General features: G+C 46.8%; 1 protein-coding gene across 5 annotated transcripts in view; it reads right to left on the reverse strand.

Moving 5' to 3' along the window:
• Positions 1–19459, reverse strand: part of GREB1 (growth regulating estrogen receptor binding 1) — a 102844-nt gene that overhangs the window by 63803 nt on the left and 19582 nt on the right. Inside the window, exon 1 of one of the 5 annotated variants that reach the window (XM_069973161.1) lies at positions 4628–4713. The exons of the other annotated variants lie outside the window; for them this stretch is intronic. The gene's annotated coding sequence lies outside the window, so the exon portion shown is untranslated. Of the gene's footprint in view, positions 1–4627; positions 4714–19459 lie in introns of those variants that run through there. 5 annotated transcript variants of the gene reach the window in all.

Below are 19459 nucleotides of genomic sequence, written 5' to 3' on the forward strand. Positions count from 1 at the left end.
GTAAATTCCAGCCCTGTCGGCAGAAGAAGCAAGAGAGGACAGGAAAAGGGTGGTCCCTGAATGACAGGGACTGGGGGATCAAACACATGGACACTATTTATAGTCCCTGCACTACACACCTAGGATGGGAGAAGCACACCAGAGGATGAGGGTTGTGTTTGCCGTGAGGCACTAGTAGTCCTGTGTCTGGGGCAGCAGTGGGGGGGAGGGGGGGGGGCAGACCGCCACTATCTTCTATGGGCTGTCCGGACGATCTAGCAATCACCCGGCAGCCCCCCCGCAGAATGTTAACATGGAATATTGCCGTGGAAGAGAGACCTAAAATGTTAGCATAAATTGTGCAGTAGGTTTAGAATGTCAGCATAGAATGTTGGCATAGAGTGTATGCATAGAATGTTGGCATAGAGTGTATGCATAGAATGTTGGCATAGTGTATGCATAGAATGTTGGCATAGAGTGTATGCATAGAATGTTGGCATAGAGTGTATGCATAGAATGTTGGCATAGAGTGTATGCATAGAATGTTGGCATAGAGTGTGTGCATAGAATGTTGGCATAGAGTGTATGCATAGAATGTTGGCATAGAGTGTGTGCATAGAATGTTGGCATAGAGTGTATGCATAGAATGTTGGCATAGAGTGTATGCATAGAATGTTGGCATAGAGTTTATGCATAGAATGTTGGCATAGAGTGTATGCATAGAATGTTGGCATAGAGTTTATGCATAGAATGTTGGCATAGAGTGTATGCATAGAATGTTGGCATAGAGTGTATGCATAGAATGTTGGCATAGAGTGTATGCATAGAATGTTGGCATAGAGTGTGTGCATAGAATGTTGGCATAGAGTGTGTGCATAGAATGTTGAGATTTGCATATAATGCTGACATAGAATGTAGCCTTAGGGCCCTATTACACGGGCCAACTATCGTGCAAAAAATCTTTATATTGTTCGAATTTAAACGATAATCGTTCTGTGCAATTGCAGGCAATGGTCGAAAATTCATACGTATGTTGTTGATTGTTGATTTAGTACTGAACCTAAAATTATCGTTAATCGTTCACTGTAATTCCACATTTGTTCACTGTAGTTCCACATTTGTTCACTAATCGTTTAGTGTAACTGCACATTGCTCAATGTTTTGCTGGGATCAGAAGGAATAAACGACCATAGTGACTAACAACCATCGCTCTGTGTAATATGGTGAATGATTTCAGGTTAACTATAAATAATCTTGTTTATCGTTAGTCGTTAATCATTAAAAGTCGCTCTGTGTAATAGTTCCCTTAGAACGTAGACATAGAACGTTGGCATAGAATGGTGGCATAGAATGGTGGCTTAGAATATTGGCATAGAATGGCGGCATAGAATGTAGGCTTAGAATATTGGCATAGAATGGCAGCATAGAATGTAGGCTTAGAATATTGGCATAGAATGGCGGCATTGAATGTAGGCTTAGAATATTGGCATAGAATGGTGGCATAGAATGTAGGCTTAGAATATTGGCATAGAATGGCAGCATAGAATGTAGGCTTAGAATATTGGCATAGAATGGTGGCATAGAATAGTGGCATAGAATGGTGGCTTAGAATGGCGGCATAGAATGTAGGCATAGAATGTAAGCATAGAATATTGGCATAGAATGTAGCAGTATAAGAAAACATAGTTGTAGATTAAATAAACATGTATGGCGGCCAATGGATTAAAGTAGGTTGATGGTTGATTGCCAGATGACCATTACGGTAGTTTGAACTGGCCGAACATGATCAATGGCCGATAATCTTTCTGATAACATTCTTTCTTGTAAGATCTTTCATCCAACTATCAGCCAAACATATCAAACATTACCGACTTTTTCACGTACAATGATAGTCTGTCATCAGTCATAGAAACATGGGGCCGTATTCCATGGTCCGACCCCGCACTGTAGATCAGCACTTACTCACTGAGCCTATACATGATGATCGTTTCTTCAGCTGATCATCGCCTTTATTACGCGGAATGATATCTTTTGGATCAGCCTGATCCAGGGGATTATCACTATGTGTGATAGGGCCCTTAGTCCTCAGAAAACGACCACTTGGTCCATCTAGTCCCGCCCTTTTAGTATTTCCCTATTATCTTAGGCTCTAGTGCTGGGGATCAGATAGCGAGCCGAGAGCTGCGAGCGTGCGGACGTTCTGATGATATTACACCGTTACTTGGTATTCATCCTGCCCCAGTAAATTGACTACAGACGCAGCGGTCGTTTGCTTTGATTTCCGGCACTAGAGAGCGTCTCACATCAGAGAATGTACTGTACTTGTTCAAGGGAACAGCGAGTTTTGTTTCACGTCTGAAGAAGAAGAGCTCTATCTATTATCACCGTCCCGTTCTTGGCTTTCTAGTATTTTCTATTGTATGAGATATTGACGTAACGTCTTGCTGTTCTGTACTAGAAATTTATGTCAATGTGATTGTCTGTTAAGGAGAGACGGGGGGTGAACTGGGGGGATTCTGGTTCCCATTCCCATGACTAGAACCCAAGCACCATGTTATACTAATCCTTCTAGTCAGATCCTTTACTTTTCTTTAAAGGGGTACTCCACCAAAAATCTTTTTATTTCAAATCAACTAATTTTAGGAAGTTACATAGATTTGTTATTTACTTCTTTTTAAAATTCTCCAGTCTTCCAATACTTATCAGTTGCAGGAAGTGGTGTATTCTTTCCAGTCTGACACTGTGCTCTCTGCTGCCACCTCTGTCCATGTCAGGAACTGTTCAGAGCAGCAGCAAATCCCCATAGAAAACCTCTCCTGCTCTGGACATTTCCTGACATGGACAGAGGTGGCAGCAGAGAGCAGTGTGTCAGACTGGAGAGAATACACCACGTCCTGCAGGACATACAGCAGCTGATAAGTACTGTAAGACTAGAGATTTTTTACTAGAAGTAAATTACAAATCTATATAACTTTTTGAAACCAGTTGATTTAAGGGGAAAAAAGGTTTTCACTGGAGTCCCCCTTTAAGACTAAAATGTGCCCTGCTAACTAAAATATGCACAGAACACACATGTTCCTATAGGGTAAAACACAATCCACATGGCAATGTTCCTCTTCATTGATATAGCACCAATTCGAGGTAATAGACGGCCCCAAGGAAGATTTCCAAGATGTCTCATGAAAAGACCAATTGAGATCCCCCCCGCCCCCGCCATTGACCATTACCGGAGCTCATTGCTGACAAGGAAGTCGCTCATTGTGGCTGCTCTTTTGACAATCATTAGATACATTGTCACCATGTTGGATACATCTCATCCAGATGTGAGAACCCTGAAGCTTTAGGCTCCATTCATACACTGCTACTGCTATTCTACTAACTGTATGTGAATAAAACGCTTAAGATCCGCACAACTCCACCGCAACAGCAAGGAGGAGACACAAGTATCGCAGGATCCATAGACATGGTAATGATATGGGAAGGGTAGGAAAACTAAATATTCATAACAACCCAAATTATTCAGCACTTAGTATAAGGCTTGATTCACACTATGTTTTTGCTTAATTTTTTTGGGCAAAAAACATGAAAACAGATTAAAAAACAGATGTATTTGTGTGCATCCATTTTGATCCATTTTTCCATTGACTTCCATTGCAAAAAAAAAAAAACTGATCAAAACGGATCTGTTTTTTTTTTAACGGACACAAAGTAGGGTCAGCTACGCATTTGTGTACGTTAAAAAAAAAACCAGATCCGTTTTGATCCGTTTTTGTTTTTACAATGGAAGTCAATGGGAAAACGGATCAAAACGTACGCACACAAATGCATCTGTTTTTAATCCGTTTTTTTAAAAACCATATTGCAAAAACGTAGTGTGAACCCAGCCTAAGCACCATAAGCAGGAATACACATATGTATTAGTGATGGGAAATCTAGTTCATTTTGGGGATTAGTTCACTATGAGCTAGTTAGTTTAATGGGGTTGTTCACAAAAACAAATTCTTGCAAATCAACTGGTGCCAGAAAGTGCCAGAGATTTGTAATTTACTTCTATTTAAAAAATAAATAAATAAATAAAAATCCCAAGTCTTCCAGTACTTATCAGCTGCTGTATGTCCTGCAGGAAGTGGTGTATTCTCTCCAGTCTGACACAGTGCTCTCTGCTGCCACCTCTGTCCATGTCAGGAACTGTCCAGAGCAGCAGCAAATCCCCATAGAAAACCTCTCCTGCTCTCCAGACTGGAAACAATACACCCCTTCCTGCAGGACATACAGCAGCTGATAAGTACTGGAAGAGTGGAGATTTTTTTTTTTTTTATAGAAGTAAATTACAATTTTTTCCCTGCTGAACCACCCTTTAAAAAATGTAGTTCAGAAGATGGGCTGATTTAGTTATTCCTCTGGCTCTGGTATACAGATAAGAAGTCCCTAGAAGCAGGTCTTCTAACATAAGGATGCGGCACTCACCGGAGCTCAATATACTGAACTCTACAAAATTGTATGTACTATATTATATACAACTGACGGACCCAAAATCTATTTTTATGTTTTTTTCTGCTTTTAAAACTTGATTGCATTTTTTTGTCAATAAAATGCAAAATGCAAGAAAAAAAAATTATGCTAAGAAATTACAATAAGATCAAGGTACCTGGTAGAGTAATCAGGAGTACAGTCCAGGCTCCATCATAACTGGAGCTCTATGTTCTGAGAAGCCTCCTAGGTGATGGAGATGCATGGTAGAGTAGAGAAGTACAGTACAGGCCCCATCATGGCTGCAGCATCATAGGAGATGGAGCATCATGTGACCTGTGAGCTGCTGAACTAAATGTAACAGGAGAAGGGATCAGGGCAGTCTAGTTCAATCACATGTATATGAGGGAGCTCAGCAGTGACCCCTGTGGTGGTTACAGGTACTGACTGAATGATGTGTGTGTGGGGGGGGGGGGGCTGAAAATCAGTAAGAAGCATAATTAGCACCCAGTGAGGCTACAGGAGCCAGTGCTGGCTACAAGACCAGAGCTCTGGGCTACCAAGATGGCTATATCCCACAGGTGAGCTGGATGAACATACACAGACTCTCTCACACATGGGCTTTGTATAAGCACTGCAGTTCCAGTTTTTATTTTCTTTATTAGATCTGTATATTCTTGGGTGTACTGTGTTTTTTTACTTTCATTTTCCAGCATGGGGGGGGGGGTGAAAAGCAGATAGCAGCATGACAGTAATAGAGCTGGAGCTGCTGGGCTGGACTCTCTGTCGCCCCCGGCTGCTGGGCTGGACTCTCTGTCGTCCCCTGGCTGCTGGGCTGGACTCTCTGTCGCCCCCTGGCCTCTGGGCTGGACTCTCTGTCGCCCCCTGGCTGCTGGGCTGGACTCTCTGTCGCCCCCTGGCTGCTAGGCTGGACTCTCTGTCGCCCCCCGGCTGCTGGGCTGGACTATCTGTCGTACCCCGGCTGCTGGGCTGGACTCTCTTTAACCCCCTGGCTGCTGGGCTGGGCTCTCTGTCGCCCCCTGGCTGCTGGGCTGGACTCCCTGTCGCCCCCTGGCTGCTGGGCTGGACTCTCTTTAACCCCCTGGCTGCAGGGCTGGACTCTCTGTCGCACCCTGGCTGCTGGACTGGACTCTCTGTCGCCCCCTGGCTGCTGGGCTGGACTCTCTGTCGCCCCCTGGCTGATGGACTGGACTCTCTGTCACACCCTGGCTGTTGGGCTGGACTCTCTGTCGCCCCCTGGCTGCTGGGCTGGACTCTCTGTTGCCCCCTGGCTGCAGGGCTGGACTCTCTGTCGCACCCCGGCTGCAGGGCTGGACTCTCTGTCGCCCCCTGGCTGCTGGGCTGGACTCTCTGTCGCCCCCTGGCTGATGGACTGGACTCTCTGTCGCCCCCTGGCTGATGGACTGGACTCTCTGTCGCCCCCTGGCTGATGGACTGGACTCTCTGTCGCCCCCCGGCTGATGGACTGGACTCTCTGTCACACCCTGGCTGTTGGGCTGGACTCTCTGTCGCCCCCCGGCTGATGGACTGGACTCTCTGTCACACCCTGGCTGTTGGGCTGGACTCTCTGTCGCACCCTGGCTTTACTTCTTAATGAACTTATCTTTGCCAGGAAAGTTCACTTTGATGATTAGTTTATCAAGATCCGCTGCAATTGCCGACCAGTGACGTTCTGGTCGAATTCAATGGGGACACTGCAAGTCCGGAGACACTGCAGGCCATGGTAGCATAAGAGACTATTACCTTTCACTGGCAACACAAATATAAAGGATAGTAGGAAGGTGTAAAAATGCTCCTATAGCTTCTTACAGTATATTTGGACTCAAATTGTAGAAGGACATCAATAGTGAATATGAGAAACTTTGCAATGTATCTTATCAGACAAAAATGCTTTCTTCCCCTGTTATCAAGCATCTTCCTTCTTCCCCTTCCTACTTAACTCCTACCCCTTCTACTCTGAAAAATCAGCTTAGCAACCACTTTTTGTTCACTGGTCATAACTAGTAATCTGATCCCGGAGCTAGTTAAGTCTTCTATGTTATGGTACTTTTACATGGAGCGATAATTCGCCCAATCGCACGATCAACGATTTCGAAGTAACGATTTTTTTCTTCTAACGATCAGCGTTTAGACAGACCGATATATCGTACGGAAAAATCGTTTTGCGATCGTTTCGTGATCGCTTAAGCCTATCTCGCACATAGGTTAAATCGGTCAAAGAATGTTTACACGGAACAATCTGCAAATTTTTTGCAAACAACCAATGATGATTTGAGAACATGTTGAAAGATCAAAATTAACGATTTCTCGCTCGTCGTTTGATCGTTTGCTGCGTTTACACGTACGATTATCATTCGAATTCAATCGTTATCGTGCAAATAAGGACCATTAAGCCTTAGGCCCCCTTCACACGTCCGGAAAATCTGTCCGGATTTCCTATCAGGAAATCCGGACGGATTTCCAGACTCATAGGCTAACATTAGACACGGACACCCTTCCGGATTTTTCCGGAAGGGTGTCCGTTCCGGAAAATAGGACCGGATTTTTTAGATCCTGTCCTATTTTCATCCGGAAATCCGGCACGGACGCCCCCATAGAAGTCTATGGGAGCGCCAGAATCACGGGCATTTTCCTGATGTATATCAGGAAAGTGCCCGCGATTCCGGACTGGTAGAGAGCCAGCCCCGGCCGCCGTCCGATCACCCGCTCACCCCCATCCCCCCCGCAACGCACCGCAGATCCCATGATGGAAGTTGTAGTTCTGCAGCCTGTGGCCATCCAGGTACACGGGTACCTGTGATTTATGTTGGCATACTAGACCATATTATCTCATCAGGAAATCCTGAAGGTTTTTCCTGATGGTTTCCTGATGGGAAAAACGGATTACTGTCAGGAAATCATGATACTTTCCTGATGACATTTGAGGTCTCCTGATCAGGATTTCCTGACAGTAAAAACTGACACGGACGTTATAGCCCCTAGTTAGAGGCCATGGAATCCACGTTTATACATGCTTCACCTTCGCAGGTACACCTTTACATTTAAACTTGTGCTTGTAAGCCAAGAAATTCATTTGTTTGTTTTTATATGTACAAAAAACAGTAAGTGCCCACAGGGCGGGGCCAATCACCCCAAGTGCCCACAGGACAAGGCCAATCACCTCAATGTTCACAGCAAAGGGCCAATACTTTCAAGTGCCCACAGCAGAGGACCACTCAAGTTAAGTGCCTACAGTGAAGTGCCAATCACCTCAAGTGCCCACAGAGCAGGGGTGATCATGTCGAGTGCCCACACAACAGGGCCAATCCCCTTGTGTGTCTAAGCAGGACTGAGCACTTCAAGGGCCCACAGGGTATAGGGCAAATTGCTCACAGAACGAGACCCATCAGCTCAAGTGCCCAGAATTTCCATTTCCTACAGTACATAGTACCAAGGCTGTCAATCAAATGGAGGAGGAAGTAAGCAAGCAGAGACAGGGCATAGAAATACCAGCCTTAGAGGCAATCAGGCCCATTGGGGTTTGGGCACTCGAGGCAATTAGCCCCTCCCTGTGGGCACTTGCTTGTATGTAAAAACAGCTAATTTTATGGCTCACATATTTGCACTTTTGCAGCTTTCTTTTGGATTGCTTGACTGTATATAGAAGGCAGAGTGTGAATGGAATAGCGGTAGAACATGCTCCCCTCTGCTCCATTGCCTCGTTACTGACAAGCGCTGTACTCGGCTAACGCAGTCCCAAGGACAGTAAATGGATTGCTGCCATCACTCGTCTGCTGCATGTTCCCTATAACAAGGGGAGATAAGCGGCTGACACACCATGGTTTATAGGGTCATTTTACGACCTAATCGGCAAACAAACAAGCGTCTGCTCATTCATCAGCCAATCTCTGGGCCCATTACACAGGGTGATGGCGGTCTGATTATTTAATGTAATGCATCAGACTACACAGAGTGTGAATGTAGTCTGTTACCATGGAGATGCAGAGAACATTTTATTTATTTAAACTTTTTGCAGATTCATTTTTTTATTTTTTTTTTAGATACTATGGGACAATAGAATGTGGTTGTGTTCCCACCCTCTTATCTCACACGCAATGCATCATGGGTCATGGAAATCTTTCCTAATACTACAAGTAATTGAAGTCTATGTAGACACAAGTGGACAATCCCTTTAAAGGGAATGTGTCATCAGAAAATGACTTATTGTATAAAGAATGTTTTTAAGTTCAACATATTTTTTAAGGATTTATTGGGGACATTTTTTCTAATTTTCCATTTTTCTCTCTATATTATAAAATAATCCTGAGATCTTGCAGTTCTCATTCTCACCACTGGGGCTAAGGGCCCTATTCCACCGGACGATTATCGTTTGCATAATCGTTACCGATTAACGATCTCAAACGACCATTTTTGCGAAAGACCTGAAAACGTTCACTCATTTCCATGGAACGATAATCGTTACTTATGATCGTAATTGTGATAGTTTTTCTTCGCTATTTATTCGCTATTGCGTTCGTATCTATTGCGAGCAACTGAACGATGTCTTATTCAATGCAAACGATTTGCGAACGTTTTGCGAACGAGCAACGATAATAATAGGTCCAGGTCTTATAAAGCGATCAACGATTTCTCGTTCGGTCGTTAATCGTTAACTGCACTTCAACCGAACGATTATCGTTTAGATTCGAACAATTTAACGATAATCTGAACGATAATCGTCCGGTGGAATAGGGCCCTAAAACTAAGCTGAGACTTCCTGTTGTGTCTGTGGTGATAAGAGGAGGCTGCAGTAAAGTGATCTGTACAGTAATACAGCGTCATGTGACACCGGTAGATAGAGGAGACAATAACAGCTCCCTGTGGAATGACCTCTTCACAGGTCACAGAGCGCTCAGTAATGTTTTGCTCAGTCATCTCAAGGGGGCAGAGTCTGTCTATTGCCGTCTATGTCCATGAGTCTTGCTGTAAAGCATGTCACTAAATGCTGCCCAGACAATATGGCCGCCCCCATAACAATGTACAAAAAGTGAAATAAAAAAAATGGAAACAGGTTAGAATAAAAGAAGTTTTAGTATCTGACTAATCAGTAAAAGAAAATATAGGTGACACATTCCCTTTAAAGCAGGGATGGGGAACCTTCGGCCCTCCAGCTGTTGCAAAACTACAATTCCCATCATGCCTGGACAGCCAAAGCGAAGGCATGATGGGAGTTGTAGTTTTTCAACAGCTGAAGGGCCGAAGGTTCCCCATCCCTGCTTTAAAGGGATTGTCCAGCGGAAATCTTTTTTTGTGCATCATGGGTCACAGAAGTCTTTCCTAATACTACAAGTAATTGTAGTCTATGTAGACACAAGTAGATAAAAGTGGACAATCCCTTTAAGAAAGGAGTGTTACTGAAGACTTCTTTGAAGTCTTGATTCTCAGTACATATTAGTTACTTTATGATAAATTGCGCGGTGAGGCTATTGCGTTCGGTGCATCAGGCGGAGAGCTCTTTCTTCCCTCCGTCTTATTAGCGTCCCCTGCCAGCGTCGATTATAGATTTGTCTGTTCTTGCTATTCTTTGTGCGGCGCCCGCCATCACGTAATGCAGCTTGCTGAGCAGAAAGAGCTGCTAAATATTCAGTCAGGTCGACATGACACAAACGCGCTCTCGTCCCCGCAGCACAGGAGACGTTTTCAAAGCTATCCATTCAGTCTGAACAACAACAACAACAAAGCCGACCACAATAGCTGCAGAATGTTTGGTGTAAATGTGCGGCCGTGGGCCGTGTCGGCCTCAGAGCCACATCTCATCTCTGCAGAAAGCTGAGCTATTTGGCTGGGTCAGGCTGCACCGGGTCACTCACCTACAGCCAGCTCATTGTGATTGACAATTAGATCCCACGGCCGTCTCCTTAATGGCCGTGCTATGAATGCTATACGCCGTCCCTGCACCTGCCAAGCGCTGCTAATGGGCTGTCATTTATACCGCCATCTACGACCTGGCAATGACATCCAAAATAAAGGAATTCTAAACAATTCAAAATAAAATAATCATCCCCCGGAGACCATTGGGGGGGGGGGGGGGTAGCCAGATGTCTGTATGGAACACAAGGATAAACTGAGCTTAAAGGGGAACTCCAGCCATCCCATTAAAAAGAGAGCAGCAGTGCACAAAAGTGACTGCCCTTCTACTGTAGCAGAAGACTTGAGACCCTTCTTCTTAAGATCCTCACAATCAGACACTTAAAGGGATTATCCAGCACAAACAGCACCACACCTGTCCTCAGTTTGTGTGTGGTATTGCAGTTCAGCTACATTGAAGGGAATGGGACAGGTGTGGCGCTGTTCTTTTCAGAAGGCTGCTATGGTTTTCTAATCTTGGATAATCCCTTTAACTCCTGTAATGTAGAGTGTTAATTCCTGTTACCTTTCCTCTTATTCATTGCATTGAAACAAAGAAATGAGAAGTCGTTTCAGCGCCATCTGCTGGACATAAACTATACTGGTCGGTGACATTCTTAGTATTTTACCAGGTCTCATTATGATTATTACTTATTATCTATTATTATTATTATTATTATTATTATTATTATTATTATTATTATTATTACTATTATTATGAATATTAGCTGCTATTATTATTATTATTAGTTGTTGTTGTTGCTGTTTATTATCTATTATTATTATTATATATTAATATTTTGTCGTTATTTATTATTATATATTATTATTAGCTATTATTATTATAAGTTATTATTATTATTATTATTATTATTATTATTATTATTATTAATAATAATAATTAATAATATTATTATATATTAATATTTCTGTTGTTGTTTATATAATAATAATAATAATAATAATAATAATAATAATAAATTCAATAAACAAAAAATAAATAAATGACAAAACAAAGAGATGATGTGATTGTTCTTATTCTCACCACTAGGGCTCTAACTAAGCTGAGACTTTCTGTAATGTCTGTGGTGATAAGAGGAGGCTGCTGTAAAGTGACCTGTACAGCATTGCAGCATCATGTGACACCAGTAGATAGAGAAGACAATAGCAGCTCCCTGTGGAATGACCTCTTCACAGGTCATAGAGCGCGCTCAGTAATGTCTCACATTCATCTCAAGGGGACAGAGTCTGTCTATTGTCATCTATATCCATGAGTCTTGCCATAAAGCATATGACTAAATGCTGTTAAGAACAGCCCAGGCAATATGGCCGCCCCCATAACAATGTACAAATAGTGGGGGAAAAAATTACAATTAGAAAATAGAAACAGATTAGAATAAAAGAACAAGTTTTAGTATCTGACTCTAATCAGTAACAGAAATTCTATGTGATGCCCTTTAAAGGGAATCTGTCACTAGGTTTATGGACGCCTTAAATGAGGGCAGCATAAACTAGTGACAGAAATGCTAAACAGATCAGTGTATTACTTACATCGTCCGGTGCATCCGTTCTCCTAATATGCAGGAGAATAGGTTTCTTGATGCACCCCTCATCCCGCCCACCAGCTGCTGCTTGACAGGTGACTGCCTATACACAGCATATCACCCTCTGATGGCCCCATAGCCCCCTCTGATGGCTCCATAGTCCCCTCTGATGGCCCCATAGCCCCCTCTGATGGCTCCATAGTCCCCTCTGATGGCCCCATAGCCCCCTCTGATGGCTCCATAGTCCCCTCTGATGGCCCCATAGTCCCCTCTGATGGCCCCATAGCCCCCTCTGATGGCTCCATAGTCCCCTCTGATGGCCCCATAGCCCCCTCTGATGGCTCCATAGTCCCCTCTGATGGCCCCATAGTCCCCTCTGATGGCCCCATAGCCCCCTCTAATGGATCCATAGTCCCCTCTGATGGCCCCATAGCCCTCTGATGGCCCCATATCACCCTCTGATGGCCCCATAGCCCCTGCTGATGGCCCCGTATCACCCTCTGATGGCCCCGTATCACCCTCTGATGGCCCCATATCACCCTCTGATGGCCCCGTATCACCCTCTGATGGCCCCGTATCACCCTCTGATGGCCCCGTATCACCCTCTGATGGCCCCGTATCACCCTCTGATGGCTCCGTATCACCCTCTGATGGCCCCGTATCACCCTCTGATGGCCCCATAACCCCCTCTGATGGCCCCATAATCCCCTCTGATGGCCCCGTACCACCCTCTGATGGCCCCATAATCCCCTCTGCTGGCCCCGTATCACCCTCTGATGGCCCCATAATCCCCTCTGATGACCCCGTATTACCCTCTGATGGCCCTGCATCACCCTCTGATGGCCCCATATCACCCTCTGATGGCCCCATAGCCCACTCTGATGGCCCCGTATCACCTGCTGATGGCCCCGTATCACCCCCTGATGGCCCCGTATCACCCTCTGATGGCCCCGTATCACCCTCTGATGGCCCCATAATCCCCTCTGATGGCCCCGTATCGACCTCTGATGGCCCCGTATCGACCTCTGATGGCCCCATATCACCCTCTGATGGCCCCGTATCACCCTCTGATGGCCCCATATTACCCTCTGATGGCCCCGCATCACCCTCTGATGGCCCCATAGCCCCCTCTGATGGCCCCATAATCCCCTCTGATGGCCCTGTATCATCCTCTGATGGCCCCATAGCCCCCCTCATGGCTCCGTATCACCCTCTGATGGCCCCATAATCCCCTCTGATGGCCCGTGTCACCCTCTGATGGCCCCATAATCCCCTCTGATGGCCCCGTATCACCCTCTGATGGCCCCATAGCCCCCTCTGATGGCCCCATAGTCCCCTCTGATGGCCCCATAGTCCCCTCTGATGGCCCCGTATCACCCTCTGATGGCCCTGTATCACCTTCTGATTGCCCCGTATCACACCCTGATGGCCCCGTATCACCCTCTGATGGCCCCGTATCACACCCTGATGGCCCCGTATCACCCTCTGATGGCCCCGTATCACACCCTGATGGCCCCGTATCACCCTCTGATGGCCCGTATCACCTTCTGATGACCCCGTATCACCCTCTGATGGCCCGTATCACCTTCTGATGGCCCCGTATCACACCCTGATGGCCCCGTATCACCCTCTGATGGCCCCAGGTCACCCCTCGCGTTGTCTCGATGCTATGTACACCACATCCAGGCTACACTGGTAATTTTGAGCTATATCTCAGTAATATTTGTCTCTATCTGCCGCTACACTGGCAGATATGTCATTGTGACCCGCAGGCTCCTATCCTAATAGATGGTGGGAGTGATGGCGGCCGCCGCGCTGTGTGATAATCTCTCACACTGATGTGAGTGCTCTAGCCATAACAAGCAGAGCTGAGGATGTCACGCTGCATCACAGACAGGACACGCTGCCTCATATTATGGCTGTGAAAGCTGAGGCAAAGGACACGGAGAGGAGTAACTACACAGGGTCCCCCAATTCCCCCCCCCCCCCCAGCTTACTTTCCCTATGTATCTTTACTGCAGAACTTTTGACTTTTTCAGAGTTTTAAAAAAAATCTTGATGGATTTGAGAGGATATTTTCTATGTATTTTATTACTATTATTTTTACATTATTTTACAGTATTTTTCTATATTTTTTTTTATTTGAAAGTACAGTCCTAACAATTGGTTTTATCTTATCTGGACAACCCCTTCTCTACAGCCCTAATACATGGCCGGACCCCCCCATCAATATATGGTGCTACTTTAGGAGGGCCGGCCACAATGCCCCCATATCAGTGACTGACACAGTGCCCCCATATCAGTGACTGACACAGTGACCCCCATATCAGTGACTGACACAGTGCCCCCATATCAGTGACTGACACAGTGACCCCCATATCAGTAACTGACACAGTGCCCCCATATCAGTGACTGACACAGTGCCCCCATATCAGTGACTGACACAGTGCCCCCATATCAGTGACTGACACAGTGACCCCCATATCAGTAACTGACACAGTGCCCCCATATCAGTGACTGACACAGTGCCCCCATATCAGTGACTGACACAGTGCCCCCATATCAGTGACTGACACAGTGCCCCCATATCAGTGACTGACACAGTGCCCCCATATCAGTGACTGACACAGTGACCCCCATATCAGTGACTGACACAGTGCCCCCATATCAGTGACTGACATAGTGCCCCCATATCAGTGACTGACACAGTGCCCCCATATCAGTGACTGACACAGTGACCCCCATATCAGTGACTGACACAGTGCCCCCATATCAGTGACTGACACATTGCCCCCATATCAGTGACTGACACAGTGCCCCCATATCAGTGACTGACACAGTGCCCCCATATCAGTGACTGACACAGTGCCCCCACATCAGTGACTGACACAGTGACCCCCATATCAGTGACTGACACAGTGCCCCCATATCAGTGACTGACACAGTGCCCCCATATCAGTGACTGACACAGTGCCCCCATATCAGTGACTGACACAGTGCGCCCCATATCAGTGACTGACACAGTGACTCCCATATCAGTGTTTTTCTGGTTCAATGTTGTCTATGGGGATTTGCTGCTGCTCTGGACAGTTCCTGACATGGACAGAGGTGGCAGCAGAGAGCACTGTGTCAGACTGGAGATAATACAGCACTGCCTGCAGGACATACAGCAGCTGATAAGTACTGGAAGATTAAAGATTTTTAAATAGAAGCAATTGACAATTGAATATTGCTTTGTAAAATCAGTTGATTTGAAAGAGAAAAAAAAATAGCTGGAGTTCCCCTTTAAAGAGTGTTGAGATATTGAGCAAAGATGTCAATGCCCCCAGTGAATGAGTCAGAGTACAGAGAAATCCCCATCTCCTCCCCTCCATTTAATTCCCTATTACCAGCTAAATAGAAGCCATCTTTGTGCTGAGCACTTTTAACGCCATGAGAGTCATCAATAAGAGAAGAACCATTAACAAAGATCAATACGGGCCGTGGACTGTGGTCAGCGTATAGCCAGAGGCAAGAAGGGTCACACTAATCCCGGCCCCTGGGACCCAGGAGGCAGCAGACGTTTGTCTCTAAGACGTGGGAACTAAGAGTTAGATCCCTTCCGAAGGTAATGTGATGCCTCCGTCTGCTGCCATCACCCCAGACACATTGATGGAGGATTTAGCATGACAATGACAACAACTTACTAACCAGGTGGACTGAGGCTACAAGCCCCCCAGAGATGGCCGCTAATAACGCCCTGTCTGCATACTGCTCGTCCATTAGGCCACATCTTCAGGCCACAATGATAGCTGACCATGGAAGTGATGACAAGATGGAGCACTGTCTCCCATCAGTCACATATAGGAGAACCACACGAGATGATTTCTTACATTACATAAAGGTTCGGGTCCTATTAGACAATGAGATTTTTAACAATTAACAATCGCAAACGAGATTGTTCATTGTTAACCTGAAATCGTTCACCAGATTACACAGAACAATAGTTGTAACTACAATCTTTGTAGCCCTTGCCGTAAAATAATAAGCGTTATACTTACCTGTCCACGCTCCCCGGTGTTCTTCTCACTTCTCCACGTTTCCTGCAGCCGCCGCTGGAACTTCACAGCCGGTCTCTGAAGTGACAGGCCGCTCAGCCAATCACTGGTTACAGCGCTGTCCCATCTCTGCAGTGATCGGCTGAGCACCCTGTCACTTCAGAGACCGGTTGTGAAGTTCCAGCAGCAGCTGCAGAGAGCGGGGGGGAGGTGAGGAGAAGACAGGGAGCGTGGACAGGTAAAGGCCCTATTCCACAGAACGATTATTGGCCGTATTTGGCCGATATCGGCTGTTACGGACGATAAAGGTCCCGTGGAATACAAGCCAACGATCAGCCCACATTCTTCGTGCAGTCATTTGTCTTTAAAGCTTGTTGAAGAACATACGACTGATACAGCAACGATCTGCTGCCGTCGCTCCGTAGCAGTAGACCGCTGCTGTATGCTATGGGCTGCCCGGACGATCTAGCGATCACCCGGGCAGCTCACCCGCAGCTCCCCGTGGAATAGGGGCTTACGTATAAGGCTTTTTTTTTTTTTACACTGTCATCAGTTGTTGATGATTTTTCTGCAGGTTGATGGACAACAATCAGCTGATGATCGTTTCTTCGGCTGAGCACACCTCCTTGTGCTAACTATACAGTACTGATGCCCACTTGGTGCCCCCTCATAGTAATAGTGCCCCCTTAGTGCCCCCTCACAGTATGTATGCCCCCTTAGTGCCCCCTCACAGTAATACTGCCCCCTTGGGCTCCCTCACAGTAATAACACCCCCTTTGTGCCCTCTCACAGTAATAACACCCCCTTAGTGCCCCCCTCACAGTAATACTGCCCCCTTAGTGCCCTCTCACAGTAATAACACCCCCTTAGTGCCCCCCTCACAGTAATAACACCCCCTTAGTGCCCCCCTCACAGTAATAACACCCCCTTAGTGCCCTCTCACAGTAATAACACCCCCTTAGTGCCCTCTCACAGTAATAACACCCCCTTTGTGCCCTCTCACAGTAATAACACCCCCTTAGTGCCCTCTCACAGTAATAACACCCCCTTAGTGCCCCCCTCACAGTAATAACACCCCCTTAGTGCCCCCCTCACAGTAATAACACCCCCTTAGTGCCCCTCTCACAGTAATACTGTCCCCTTAGTGCCCTCTCACAGTAATAACACCCCCTTAGTGCCCCCCTCACAGTAATAACACCCCCTTAGTGCCCCCCTCACAGTAATAACACCCCCTTAGTGCCCCCCTCACAGTAATAACACCCCCTTAGTGCCCCCCTCACAGTAATAACACCCCCTTAGTGCCCCCTCACAGTAATAACACCCCCTTAGTGCCCCCCTCACAGTAATAACACCCCCTTAGTGCCCTCTCACAGTAATAACACCCCCTTTGTGCCCTCTCACAGTAATAACACCCCCTTAGTGCCCCCCTCACAGTAATACTGCCCCCTTAGTGCCCTCTCACAGTAATAACACCCCCTTAGTGCCCTCTCACAGTAATAACACCCCCTTAGTGCCCCCCTCACAGTAATAACACCCCCTTAGTGCCCCCCTCACAGTAATAACACCCCCTTAGTGCCCCCCTCACAGTAATACTGCCCCCTTGGGCTCCCTCACAGTAATAACACCCCCTTAGTGCCCTCTCACAGTAATAACACCCCCTTAGTGCCCTCTCACAGTAATAACACCCCCTTAGTGCCCTCTCACAGTAATAACACCCCTTTAGTGGCCTTTCACAGTAATAACACCCCCTTAGTGCCCCCTCACAGTATCTATGCCCCCTTAGTGCCCCCTCACAGTAATACTGCCCCCTTGGGCTCCCTCACAGTAATAACACCCCCTTTGTGCCCTCTCACAGTAATAACACCCCCTTAGTGCCCCCCTCACAGTAATACTGCCCCCTTAGTGCCCTCTCACAGTAATAACACCCCCTTAGTGCCCCCCTCACAGTAATAACACCCCCTTAGTGCCCCCCTCACAGTAATAACACCCCCTTAGTGCCCTCTCACAGTAATAACACCCCCTTAGTGCCCTCTCACAGTAATAACACCCCCTTTGTGCCCTCTCACAGTAATAACACCCCCTTAGTGCCCTCTCACAGTAATAACACCCCCTTAGTGCCCCCCTCACAGTAATAACACCCCCTTAGTGCCCCCCTCACAGTAATAACACCCCCTTAGTGCCCCTCTCACAGTAATACTGTCCCCTTAGTGCCCTCTCACAGTAATAACACCCCCTTAGTGCCCCCCTCACAGTAATAACACCCCCTTAGTGCCCCCCTCACAGTAATAACACCCCCTTAGTGCCCCCCTCACAGTAATAACACCCCCTTAGTGCCCCCCTCACAGTAATAACACCCCCTTAGTGCCCCCTCACAGTAATAACACCCCCTTAGTGCCCCCCTCACAGTAATAACACCCCCTTAGTGCCCTCTCACAGTAATAACACCCCCTTTGTGCCCTCTCACAGTAATAACACCCCCTTAGTGCCCCCCTCACAGTAATACTGCCCCCTTAGTGCCCTCTCACAGTAATAACACCCCCTTAGTGCCCTCTCACAGTAATAACACCCCCTTAGTGCCCCCCTCACAGTAATAACACCCCCTTAGTGCCCCCCTCACAGTAATAACACCCCCTTAGTGCCCCCCTCACAGTAATACTGCCCCCTTGGGCTCCCTCACAGTAATAACACCCCCTTAGTGCCCTCTCACAGTAATAACACCCCCTTAGTGCCCTCTCACAGTAATAACACCCCCTTAGTGCCCTCTCACAGTAATAACACCCCTTTAGTGGCCTTTCACAGTAATAACACCCCCTTAGTGCCCCCTCACAGTATCTATGCCCCCTTAGTGCGCCCCTCACAGTAATACTGCCCCCTTGGGCTCCCTCACAGCAATAACACCCCTTAGTGCCCCCCTCACAGTAATAACACCCCCTTAGTGCCCCCTCACAGTATCTATGCCCCCTTAGTGCGCCCCTCACAGTAATACTGCCCCCTTGGGCTCCCTCACAGCAATAACACCCCTTAGTGCCTCCCCCCTGTAATGTAAATGAGGGCCTGTTGGAGGTGATATATGAGAGCTGACCTCTCTGCCACCATAGACAGCAGCCTACACTGCCTACCTCTGCCAGACACTACTACTACTACTACTTCGACACCAACTATATCCAGTACTGACAGTGAGGGTGCCCCCTTATATCGCTGTTAGCTATAATAACTGTACAAGGGAATCATCTTCATCTGCTCTGCGGCTGAGGAGGCGTCCTGCCTGGCAGGGGGCAAGGGGCAGGCTTCGATAACACTGTGGAGACATTTCTTTGATGTCCGCGGGCATAAGTCATGACAAGTGACCAATACAGACAAAGGACCCTTTAGAAATGTCCCCTGTGCCCCTTTTAGTGATATCCAGACTTTTCTATAGAATGACCTGTGACCCCTGACACAAAGCCTGAATGTGAGAGCGGAGCAGACACGTCAGACCCCTCAGCGGCCCGGACGCAGCTTCCATTCCCACACCACCGCCTT

The sequence above is a fragment of the Dendropsophus ebraccatus genome, chromosome 6, assembly GCF_027789765.1.
Source record: "Dendropsophus ebraccatus isolate aDenEbr1 chromosome 6, aDenEbr1.pat, whole genome shotgun sequence".
In the NCBI taxonomy this organism is placed as follows: Eukaryota; Metazoa; Chordata; class Amphibia; order Anura; family Hylidae; genus Dendropsophus; species Dendropsophus ebraccatus.